This window comes from Gossypium arboreum, chromosome 8 (genome assembly GCF_025698485.1).
Source record: "Gossypium arboreum isolate Shixiya-1 chromosome 8, ASM2569848v2, whole genome shotgun sequence".
In the NCBI taxonomy this organism is placed as follows: Eukaryota; Viridiplantae; Streptophyta; class Magnoliopsida; order Malvales; family Malvaceae; genus Gossypium; species Gossypium arboreum.
Genome location: NC_069077.1, coordinates 72,013,752 through 72,023,493, shown reverse-complemented (window position 1 = coordinate 72,023,493; position 9,742 = coordinate 72,013,752). Strand labels below are relative to the sequence as shown.

General features: G+C 41.7%; 1 non-coding gene across 1 annotated transcript; it reads right to left on the bottom strand.

Moving 5' to 3' along the window:
• Nucleotides 1-8,563: 8,563 nt before the first annotated feature.
• On the bottom strand, nt 8,564-8,670 carry LOC128279711 (small nucleolar RNA R71). The gene has a single exon (XR_008269908.1). It is a non-coding gene; the product is annotated as a small nucleolar RNA R71 (small nucleolar RNA).
• Nucleotides 8,671-9,742: the final 1,072 nt, after the last annotated feature.

Below are 9,742 nucleotides of genomic sequence, written 5' to 3'. Positions count from 1 at the left end.
TCATGGTCGTCAATCTGAAATTTCGATTCCTCATTGAAACATATTCGCTCGCTTAGCGACCAATTCGGCGTCGACCTTCGAGATTCAAGTACTTGATGAATCAATAACGGTTTGGTCTCTAATTCGACTACTAGCACCTTATCGGGTGAAACGGATAGATGAGCATCCATCGCTCTCAAAGCAAGCGGTGCCTTGCGACTTAAAGCATCGGCCACCGCGTTGGCCTTTCCCGGGTGATAATCAATGATGAATTCATAGTCTTTCAACAACTCAAGCCAACGTCTTTGTCGCAGGTTTAAATCTCTCTGAGTCATCAAATATTTTAGACTCTTGTGGTCCGAATAAATGTGACACCTTTCTCCAAACAAGTAATGCCGCCATATCTTCAAAGCGAACACTATGGTCGCTAGTTCAAGGTCATGGGTGGGATAGTTTCTCTCATGCGGCTTTAGTTGTCTCGACGCGTAAGCCACAACTCGACCTTCTTGCATCAACACACAACCCAACCCAAGCAAGGATGCGTCATCAGATATGACAAATTCTTTCTGGGACTCGATTGTACTAGTCACGGGGCCTCGGTTAAGCAGGTTTTTAGTCGATCGAAACTTTCTTGACACGTTTCGACCACTCGAACTTAACATCTTTTGAAGTAGTTTTGTCATCGGTGCAGCTATCATCGAAAAACCTTTCACAAATCGTCGATAGTATCCGGCAAGCCCCAAAAAGCTCCTAACCTCGGTAACATTCCTTGGAGGTTTCCAATCGACTATGGCCGAAATTTTGTTCGGGTCCACCCTGACACCCGATGCAGACACCACGTGCCCCAAAAAGCTAACCTCTTTCAACCAAAATTCACATTTACTGAACTTTGCGTATAACTACTTATCTCGTAAGATTTGCAACACTAGCCTCAGGTGTTCAGCATGTTCAGTTTCATCTCTCGAATAGACCAAAATGTCATCGATAAATACAACTACGAACCGATCCAAGTATGGCCGAAAATTCTATTCATTAAATCCATAAATCTGCGGGGCATTAGTGAGCCCAAACGGCATCACTAAGAATTACGTAGTGACCGTACCTCATTCTAAAAGCGTCTTGGGTATGTCCGATTCTCGAACCCTCAACCGATAGTACCCGACCTCAAATCTATCTTTGAAAACACTTGAGGCTCCCTTTAATTGATCAAACAAATCATCAATTCGTGGCAACGGATATTTGTTCTTTATCGTCACTTTATTCAACGATGATAGTCGATGCACAATCTCATAGTTCCATCCTTCTTCTTCACAAACAATCTTGTGCGCCCCATGGAGAAAAACTTCGGTCGAGCGAAACCTCTATCCGTCAATTCTTGCAATTGAACCTTCAATTCCTTTAATTCCGTTAATGCCATACGATACGGGGCTATTGAGATCGGCGTAGTACCCGGTACAACTTCGATGCCGAATTCCACTTCTCAAACCGGTGGCAATCCCGGTAACTCCTCAGGAAAAACATCCGAATACTCACAAACCACTGGTACCGATTCGAGTTTCCTTTCCGTCTCTTTACTTTCAAACACATACGCAAGGTATGTTTCACACCCCTTTTTCATGTACCTCCGAGCGGTCATAGAAGATACTATCGCTGGCACTCCTTTTAAATCAGTAGACTCGACTCGGACTACCTCATTATTTGCACTCCTCAAATTAGTGGTCTTCCTTTTACAGTCCACCACTGCATCATGTACGGTCAGCCAATCCATACCAAGAATAACATCAAATTCATCAAATGGTAGAAGCATCAGATCGGCCGGAAAACAGGATTCTCAAATTATTAGGGGCATCTCTTGCACACTTTATCAACGAGTGCGTATTGACCCAAAGGGTTTGACACTCGAATTACGAACTCGATGAGACTCAACGGTGAGTCTTCTTGGATGCTAAGGTTTCACATACATATGAATGAGTAGAGCCGAGGTCAATCAATGCAATCACATTAGTATCGAAAAGAGTGAAAGTACCGGTGATAACGTCGGGGAGGATGCCTCCTCTCGTCTTGTGGATGGTATATGCTCTAGCAGAGCACGGGCCTCGGATCGAACAATAGTGTCGAGGCTCCTCTCGATTGCCACCCCTACCTCCAGAAATTCTGGGGCCTACCTCTAGCCATTGTTCCACTAGGTCTTGCACTTTGCATCTTATTCTTCTCATCTAGCTCGTGCAATCTCTAATGAAGTGGTCCTTGAACCGCATCCATAACAGCCCTATTAATGGACTTACCCCAACATTCACCTAGGTGTCGTCTTCCACATTGGGGCATTGAGTCTCTCTTGACGATTATTGCCCACACTAACTACCGAAGTAGCTCGGGAGTCCGTCGATGGTCGGGCTCTAATGGAAATTTTCGCAGTCGCCCTCGACTTACTGGTGTCCTCCCTGAACCTCTTTACAGCCGAGAACGGAGCTTTACTCGTTGATCTTTTACGGTAATCTCTTGCTTCAAATTCAGCCTTCTTCTTTTCCCTTCCGAGTTCTTCCGCCTTGCAGGCTCGTTCGACTAGTGTTACGAACTCCTTTATCTCCAAAATACCCACTAGCAGCTTTAAGTCTTCATTCAATCCTTCTTCAAATCTTTTCACATAGCAACCTCATCACCACACACTCCGAGCATACCGACTAAGTCTTACGAACTCATGTTACGTATTCGAGATCTGATTATCCGGCCTTGCTTGAGTTCCAAGAATTCCTTACGCTTCTGATCGATGAACCGTTGACTAATGTATTTCTTTCGAAATTCGGGTTGAAAGAAATCCCAAGTAACTCGTTCATTTGGGACTATGGAAATTAAAGTCCTCCACCAATAGTAAGCTGATTCTCGCAACAAGGATATAGCACACTTAAGACATTCATCGGGTGTGCATGATTTCATCTAACACTCGAATGGTGTTATCGAGCGAAATCGGCTCTTTCGGCATCATCGGTGACTATGGCCTTGAACTCCTCGGCCCGCTTCCTAATCAAGTCTACAAGTGGTTTGCTTAGCCTCACGGGATCGATGCTCGGAGGCATTGCGGACTCTTGGGGCGGAGTATTTAAATTCGGGAATGGTTGGACAGCGGGTTGGTTCGGGCATATTGCGCGCCCACTCATTCATCATGGTGAAGAAGGCTTGTTTCGCCCTTCATTTTGATTATTCGCGGATGGTGAGGCTCAACAGGCGGTGTCCCTTGCGCGGAGCAACCGCTACACTTTCAACGTCATCCGCCAAGGGTCTCTATCCGGGTTCCATCGCTAATCAAAACAAAAATTTCAACCGTCAGAAGTCATCACATTATTAAGCACTAACAATTCGGCATGTAAGCATTCAACAATCATCCATTGATAAAGTTATCACAACATGAAACAATAAACGAGGCTAGGTACTCATCCATATCGAAACTATACCATAAATCCTCGGACCTTTCGGTTCAATCTCATACCAAGTCATACATCCACATTTCATATTCTATACAATAAGATATTTGAGGCACTTTACACACCAACTCATTCACACCACAATTATACAATTGCGGTCATCACATAGATCTAAAGCTTACCAAGCTCAACCCGAGCATGAACGTATTTCCTAATCGTCATGAGCTCAAGGTACTTACCGATCCATTGTCCATACTCAACTCGATGGAGACACACCTCCATATATATATAGAGTACGCACACACGAGTGCTTAATACTCGATTTCGCACACTTAGTGCCATGCGATTTAAGCCCGCACACATAGTGCCATACCCTTCGAGCTCGCACACCCAAAGTCTGCTTATTTCCAGCATGCACACTTAGTGCCATATATTTCCAGCATGCACACTTAGTGCCAATCTCGTCACCGTACACACGTATTGCCCAAGACACTTAGTGCCGAAAGCAAACTTTCTACACATTTCACTATTTCTTTTACATTCAACAATTGTCATCACTCCATACACATACAATTTCATTTATATATATATAGCATCCCATTAAACACAATTGCATAGATTTTTCAATCATTTAAGCAATATCAAACATATGTGCTTAATGACTTACCTTGTTTTGGGTAGAAACGGTTCCAATTCGGCTACTCGTTTGCTTTCTCCTTTCCTTTGTCCGATTTAGTTCCCTTTGCTCTTGAGCTTAATCTTGATGCATGTATAGCCAAATCTCCTTCTAGATCTCTTCTAAACCAAAAATGGAGCAAAATCCTATCTTCTTCCTTAGTATTTTCGGCCAAAAGGAAAGAACAAGGATGAACAAATTTTTTCTTTGCTTTTCTTTCACTCACGGCACAAAGGGGGGAAAGGATGAGCAAATTTTGATTTTTGTTTCTCTTCCTACATGCTTAATTTTTATCATTTCCCTCATCATCCATTAACAAAACATGTTTCAACATGTTTTCTTTGCCCATAAACCATGTCATGGCCGCCACTAAGCTTCCTTTGGGGAAATTTGACATGCAAATCCTTTATTTTGCATGCATTATCAACTAGTCATCACACATTTCCTATCATACTTTCAAAGTTTACTACTAGGTCCCTTCTAGTGAAATTCACATTTATAACTCTAAATCGAAACATCAAAAATGTCACACATGAATTAACACATATCATAGGCATCAAAATAAATTTTAAATTATTTTTATGCCTCGGTTTTGTGGTCCCGAAACCACATCCCGTCTAGGGTCGATTTTGGGCTGTCACAGAGTCTGTTGGCAGAACTTCAAGTTAAACTGACCTGGGTTGATCAGATCAGGGATAAGCAGATGGGGGATAAGTCTTTAGAGTTGGATTTCTGCCAGGTAGAGGACGGTGCAACAACCGATTTTGGATTAACAGTGATAGGGTGTCGTGCTTCTGCGGTCAGATCTGTGTACCGAATGATGAAGATTTGAGACTGTCGATTTTGAGGGAGGCGCATAGTAGCCCTTATGCTATGCATCTCGGTTGGAAAAAGATGTATCGGGATCTCTGAGAGTTGTACTGGTGGCCAGGATTGAAACGTGAGGTTACCAACTTTGTTGCTTGCTGTTTGACATGTCAGCAGGTTAAGGTTGAGCATCAGTTACCTTCGGGTTTGCTACAACCAATTAAGGTATCAATGAGGAAGTATGAACAAGTAACGATAGGCTTCGTTAGTGGGTTGCCCCTAACACCCACTAAAAAGGATTCTGTTTGGGTCATCGTGGACTGATTGACCAAGACTGCACATTTCATCCCTGTGAGGACAGACTTCTTCCTACAGAAGTTGGCCAAGCTTTACATTTCTGAGATTGTGAGGCTGCATGGGGTACCTGTCTCGATAATCTCTGATAGGGATCCTCGTTTCACATCTCGATTTTGGGGAAAACTTTATGAGGCTCTAAGTTTAAGATTGGACTTCAGTACTGCTTTCCATCCTCAGATAGATGGTCAGTCAGAGAAGGTGACTCGGATACTGGAGAACATGTTGAGGGGCTGCATTATCGACTTCTGAGGCAGTTGGGAGGAGTATTTGCCTTTAGTAGAGTTCGCTTACAATAACAGCTATCAGTCTAGTATACAGATGGAACCTTATGAGGCACTGTATGGACGTAAGTGTCGCACTTCTTTATGCTAAACTGAGTTGGGTGAGCGACGAGTTTTGGGTTCGGAGTTGGTATCAGAAACTGAGGATAAAATCCGTTTGATTCGAGAGCGCCTGATAGCAGATTCTGATAGACAGAAGTCCTATGCTGATCTGAAGAGGAAGGACATCGAGTATTTTATGGGGACATGGTTTTTCTTAGGGTCTCGTCATGAAAGAAGGCTCTGAGGTTCGGTCGCAAGGGAAAGCTGAACCCTCAGTTTATTAGGCCGTACCGGATTCTAAAGCGAGTAGGACCAGTCACATATCAGTTGGAGCTACCTCCAGAGTTAGACCGCATACACGATGTGTTCCACATCTCGATGTTGAGACACTACTACTCTGATCCCACAAATATTGTGCCTGTGGAGGAGATTAAGGCTAGACCAGATCTAACGTTCGAGGAGAAGCCGGTTTAATCCTTGACCGCGACGCTAAGGTTCTGTGTAAGAAATCTATTCCTTTAGTAAATGTGTTGTGGCTAAATCATAGCACTGAGGAGGCCACTTGGGAGCCGGAGGATTCGATACGTCAGCAGTGTGCTCATCTTTTCTGATCAGGTAAAGTTTTGAGGACGAAATTTTCTTTTAGGGGGTGGAGTTGTAACACCTCGAAATTTATGTTTTTGATTCTGCTTGGATATGACACAAGTCTGTATCTACTTCAGTGGTTATGGGTTCTGGGTGTATGTGAGAGGTTCTAAGTTCAAGCCTTAGGTTTCGCATATTTTGGTATTTTGATGAATAAAGCCTTACTCTTGTTCAGTGGGCTTAAGTTTAAATGCTAGTAAGACAATATCAGAATGGGCCTGCTGGTCTGGTGGTTAAGGTGTGTGTTAGAATAAGAGAGGTATGATAAACCGTAATTTATATATATTTTAGTCCCATGCTTAGCACATTTATGGATGGTTTCTCCTTAGAATTAGTGAATTCGATGCTCCTAATCCTTTAATTTCATGTTTTATACTTAGGAGAGCATAAAAGAGTAAAAAGAGAGAGAAACGGGCTGAAAACGAAGAAAATGGATTCATGTGGGAAATCAACACGGCCTGGACTTCTTCACACGGGCGTGTCACACGGGCGTGTCACACGGTCGTGTCCATTTCGTAGGATTGAAGCATGACTTACACGGGTAGACTACATGCCCGTGCCTATTCAACAGCCTTAACCACAGGCTAGAGTAATCGCACACGGGCGTGTCACATGGGCGTGTCCCTGCCGAGCCCAAGTATAGTCCTATTCGGAAAAGCCAATTTTTAGGGCTCTTAGGCATTCAAAAGCCTATTTTAAACACCTGAGGAGGCACTTAGAAAGAGAACGCAGAGGAGGAAGCGAGGAATTACTCAAGGAAAGCGGATTGATCCATCTCAGAAGCCGGATTCATCATCAAGACTGAAGATCTCCCTTCAAGTTCCTTCAGGAGTTTTGGGTTTTCTTATGTTTTGTTATCTTTATGCTTTTGAGATGTTTTCTTTCATAAGTATGAACTAAACCCCCTAAATACCTAATAGGAATGAAACCTAAGACGAATCTTGTTATTATTATCTGAATTGTATGATAAATATTTGACTTGTTCTTAATTATGTATTCTTAATTCTTGTTTTGATATTTAAGGATATTGATTCAAGTTAAGCTCTTATTCAGAGGAGGAATAGACCCTGTCTAAGAGTAAATTTGTCATAATGAAGTGGAGTAGATTGTACGCCTAGAGATAGGGTGATAAGATTTTACCGGATTAGGGTGAAACCTATAAGGGAATCCATAGATCGAGTTAATGCAATTCTGGGGTGTTAATTATAAAGAGATTTCAATTATTCAACTTAGGGTTAGACGTTATTAGTCTCGAGAGAGATAATAATATAACTTAGGATTTCTACGGATCAAGTCAAATGAATAAATCGTCTGATTCAGAGTCAAATAACAAGTGAAGTCTAGGTGGATTTTTCCTTGGGTATTGTCTTAATCAATCGAATTTTCCCGAATTTTCCCAAATTTTCTTTCTGTGCATTCTTAGTTAGTAATTAGTTTAGATAACCAAACCTCTTAATTTTTAGGCTAGATAATAAAAAGGAAGTAAATACTAGTACTCGTAGTTCCTTTGAGTTCGATAATCCTGTCTTGCTGAACTATACTACTCTTCGACAGGTACACTTGCCTTAATCATGATAATAAGTTAGTCTCAAGAATGATTCATTTATAAATTTTTAAAACCTGTTACAAATATCACGCATCAAGTTTTTGGCGCTGTTGCTGGGGAACTAGGATATTAGGAACACTCGATTTTTATTATTTTAGCCATTTTACTTTTATTGCAATTTAATTTTTTATTTTCTTTTCTAATTCTTCATTTATTTTTTTTTGACAGGTTTTTCTAGTTTATGACCAGAAGAAACCCGTCAGGACCATTACTGTTTGATAGTGAGATCGATCGCACAGTTTGCAAAAATCGAAGAGAAATAAGGCGAAGCTTACGATACACAGAAGAGCAAGAGGACAATACTTCAACCACAACCGAAGAGATGGCTGAAAACCAAGAAAATTCGCTACCTCCTGCGATTGTTGTTAATCAGAATCCTGCTCTGCGCACTATGTATGATTATGCTAAACCTTCTTCAACAGGAACTAAATCGAGCATTATTAGACCTGCTGTAGCTGCAAATACTTTTGAACTGAAACTTTACACAATTCAAATGATACAACAATTTGTTCAGTTTGATGGTTTGCAGGACGAAGATCCCAACGCTCACTTGGAAAAATTTTTAGAACTATATGATACATTTAAAATTAATGACATTTCTAATGACACCATTCGCCTTCTGTTGTTTCCCTTTTCGTTGAGGAATAAGGCTAAACAATGGTTGAACTCGTTTCCACGAGGATCAATCACTACTTGGGAATAGATGATTGAAATTTTTTTATTAAAATAATTTTCGCCGGCTAATACAGCCAAATTACGTAATGATATCTCCTCTTTTGTGTAGATGGATTTAGAAACACTCTACGATGCATGGGAGAGATATAAGGACCTTTTGCGAAGATGCCCTCACCATGGGTTACCACTCTGGCTACAGGTCCAAACGTTTCACAATGGCCTGAACCCTTCAACTCAGCAGATGGTTGATGCAGCTGCTGGCGGAACCATTAATAATAAGACACCTGAAGATGCCTATGAATTTATAGAGGAGATGTTACTGAATAACTATCAGTGGCAAGTCATGAGGACAAAGCCAACGAAAATAGCCGGCATTTATAACGTTGATTCGGTCACTATGCTCTCTAATCAGGTAGAACTCTTGAATAAGAAAATTGATGGTTTTCTTAGTTCTTCACAGGTTCACCTAATAATGCAGTGTGAAGCAAGTGGAGGTGGATCAAGCAGTTCAAAATACCCACCTTAGGGCCACAACATGGAGAACGAGCAGTTAAATTACATGGGTAACAATCCTCGATCTCAAAACAATCCTTATAGCAATACTTACAATGCAGGTTGGAGGAACCACCCAAATTTTTCATAGGGAGGCTAAGGAAATCAGAGGCCACCACCCCCTCTAAGCTTTCAGCAACCACCATACCAGCAGGAGAAAAAGTCAAACCTTGAGCAGATGCTAACCAAATTTATCTCGATGTCAGAAACTCATTTTCAGAATACAGAGACGGCATTCAAAAATCAACAAGCATCAATCCAAGGGCTCGAAACTCAGATTGGATAGCTCGCCAAGTTGATTTTCGAACGACCACAAGATAGCTTGCCAAGCAACACTGAATCTAACCCAAAGGAGCAACTCAACGTGATTTCCATTCAAGATGAGGAAGGGTTAGTTGTGAAACCAAGGCCAGAAACAGTGGTGAGCGAAGGTAAGAATGAGGTAGGTCAAAATGACCCAAATTCAGTGAGTACAAAATATAAACCTCGTGTGCCATACCCCAATGTGAGAAGAAAAGACCGATCAGACGAGCAATTCGGTAAATTCCTTAAACTTTTAAAGAAACTAAATATTAACTTACTGTTTATTGAAGCCCTTTCGCAGATGCCAAACGCAGTCAAGTTTTTAAAGGAGCTTTTTGTGACATCCCTAAATTGACCCTAGTCGGAAAGTGGTTTCGGGACCACTAAACCGAGTCATAAT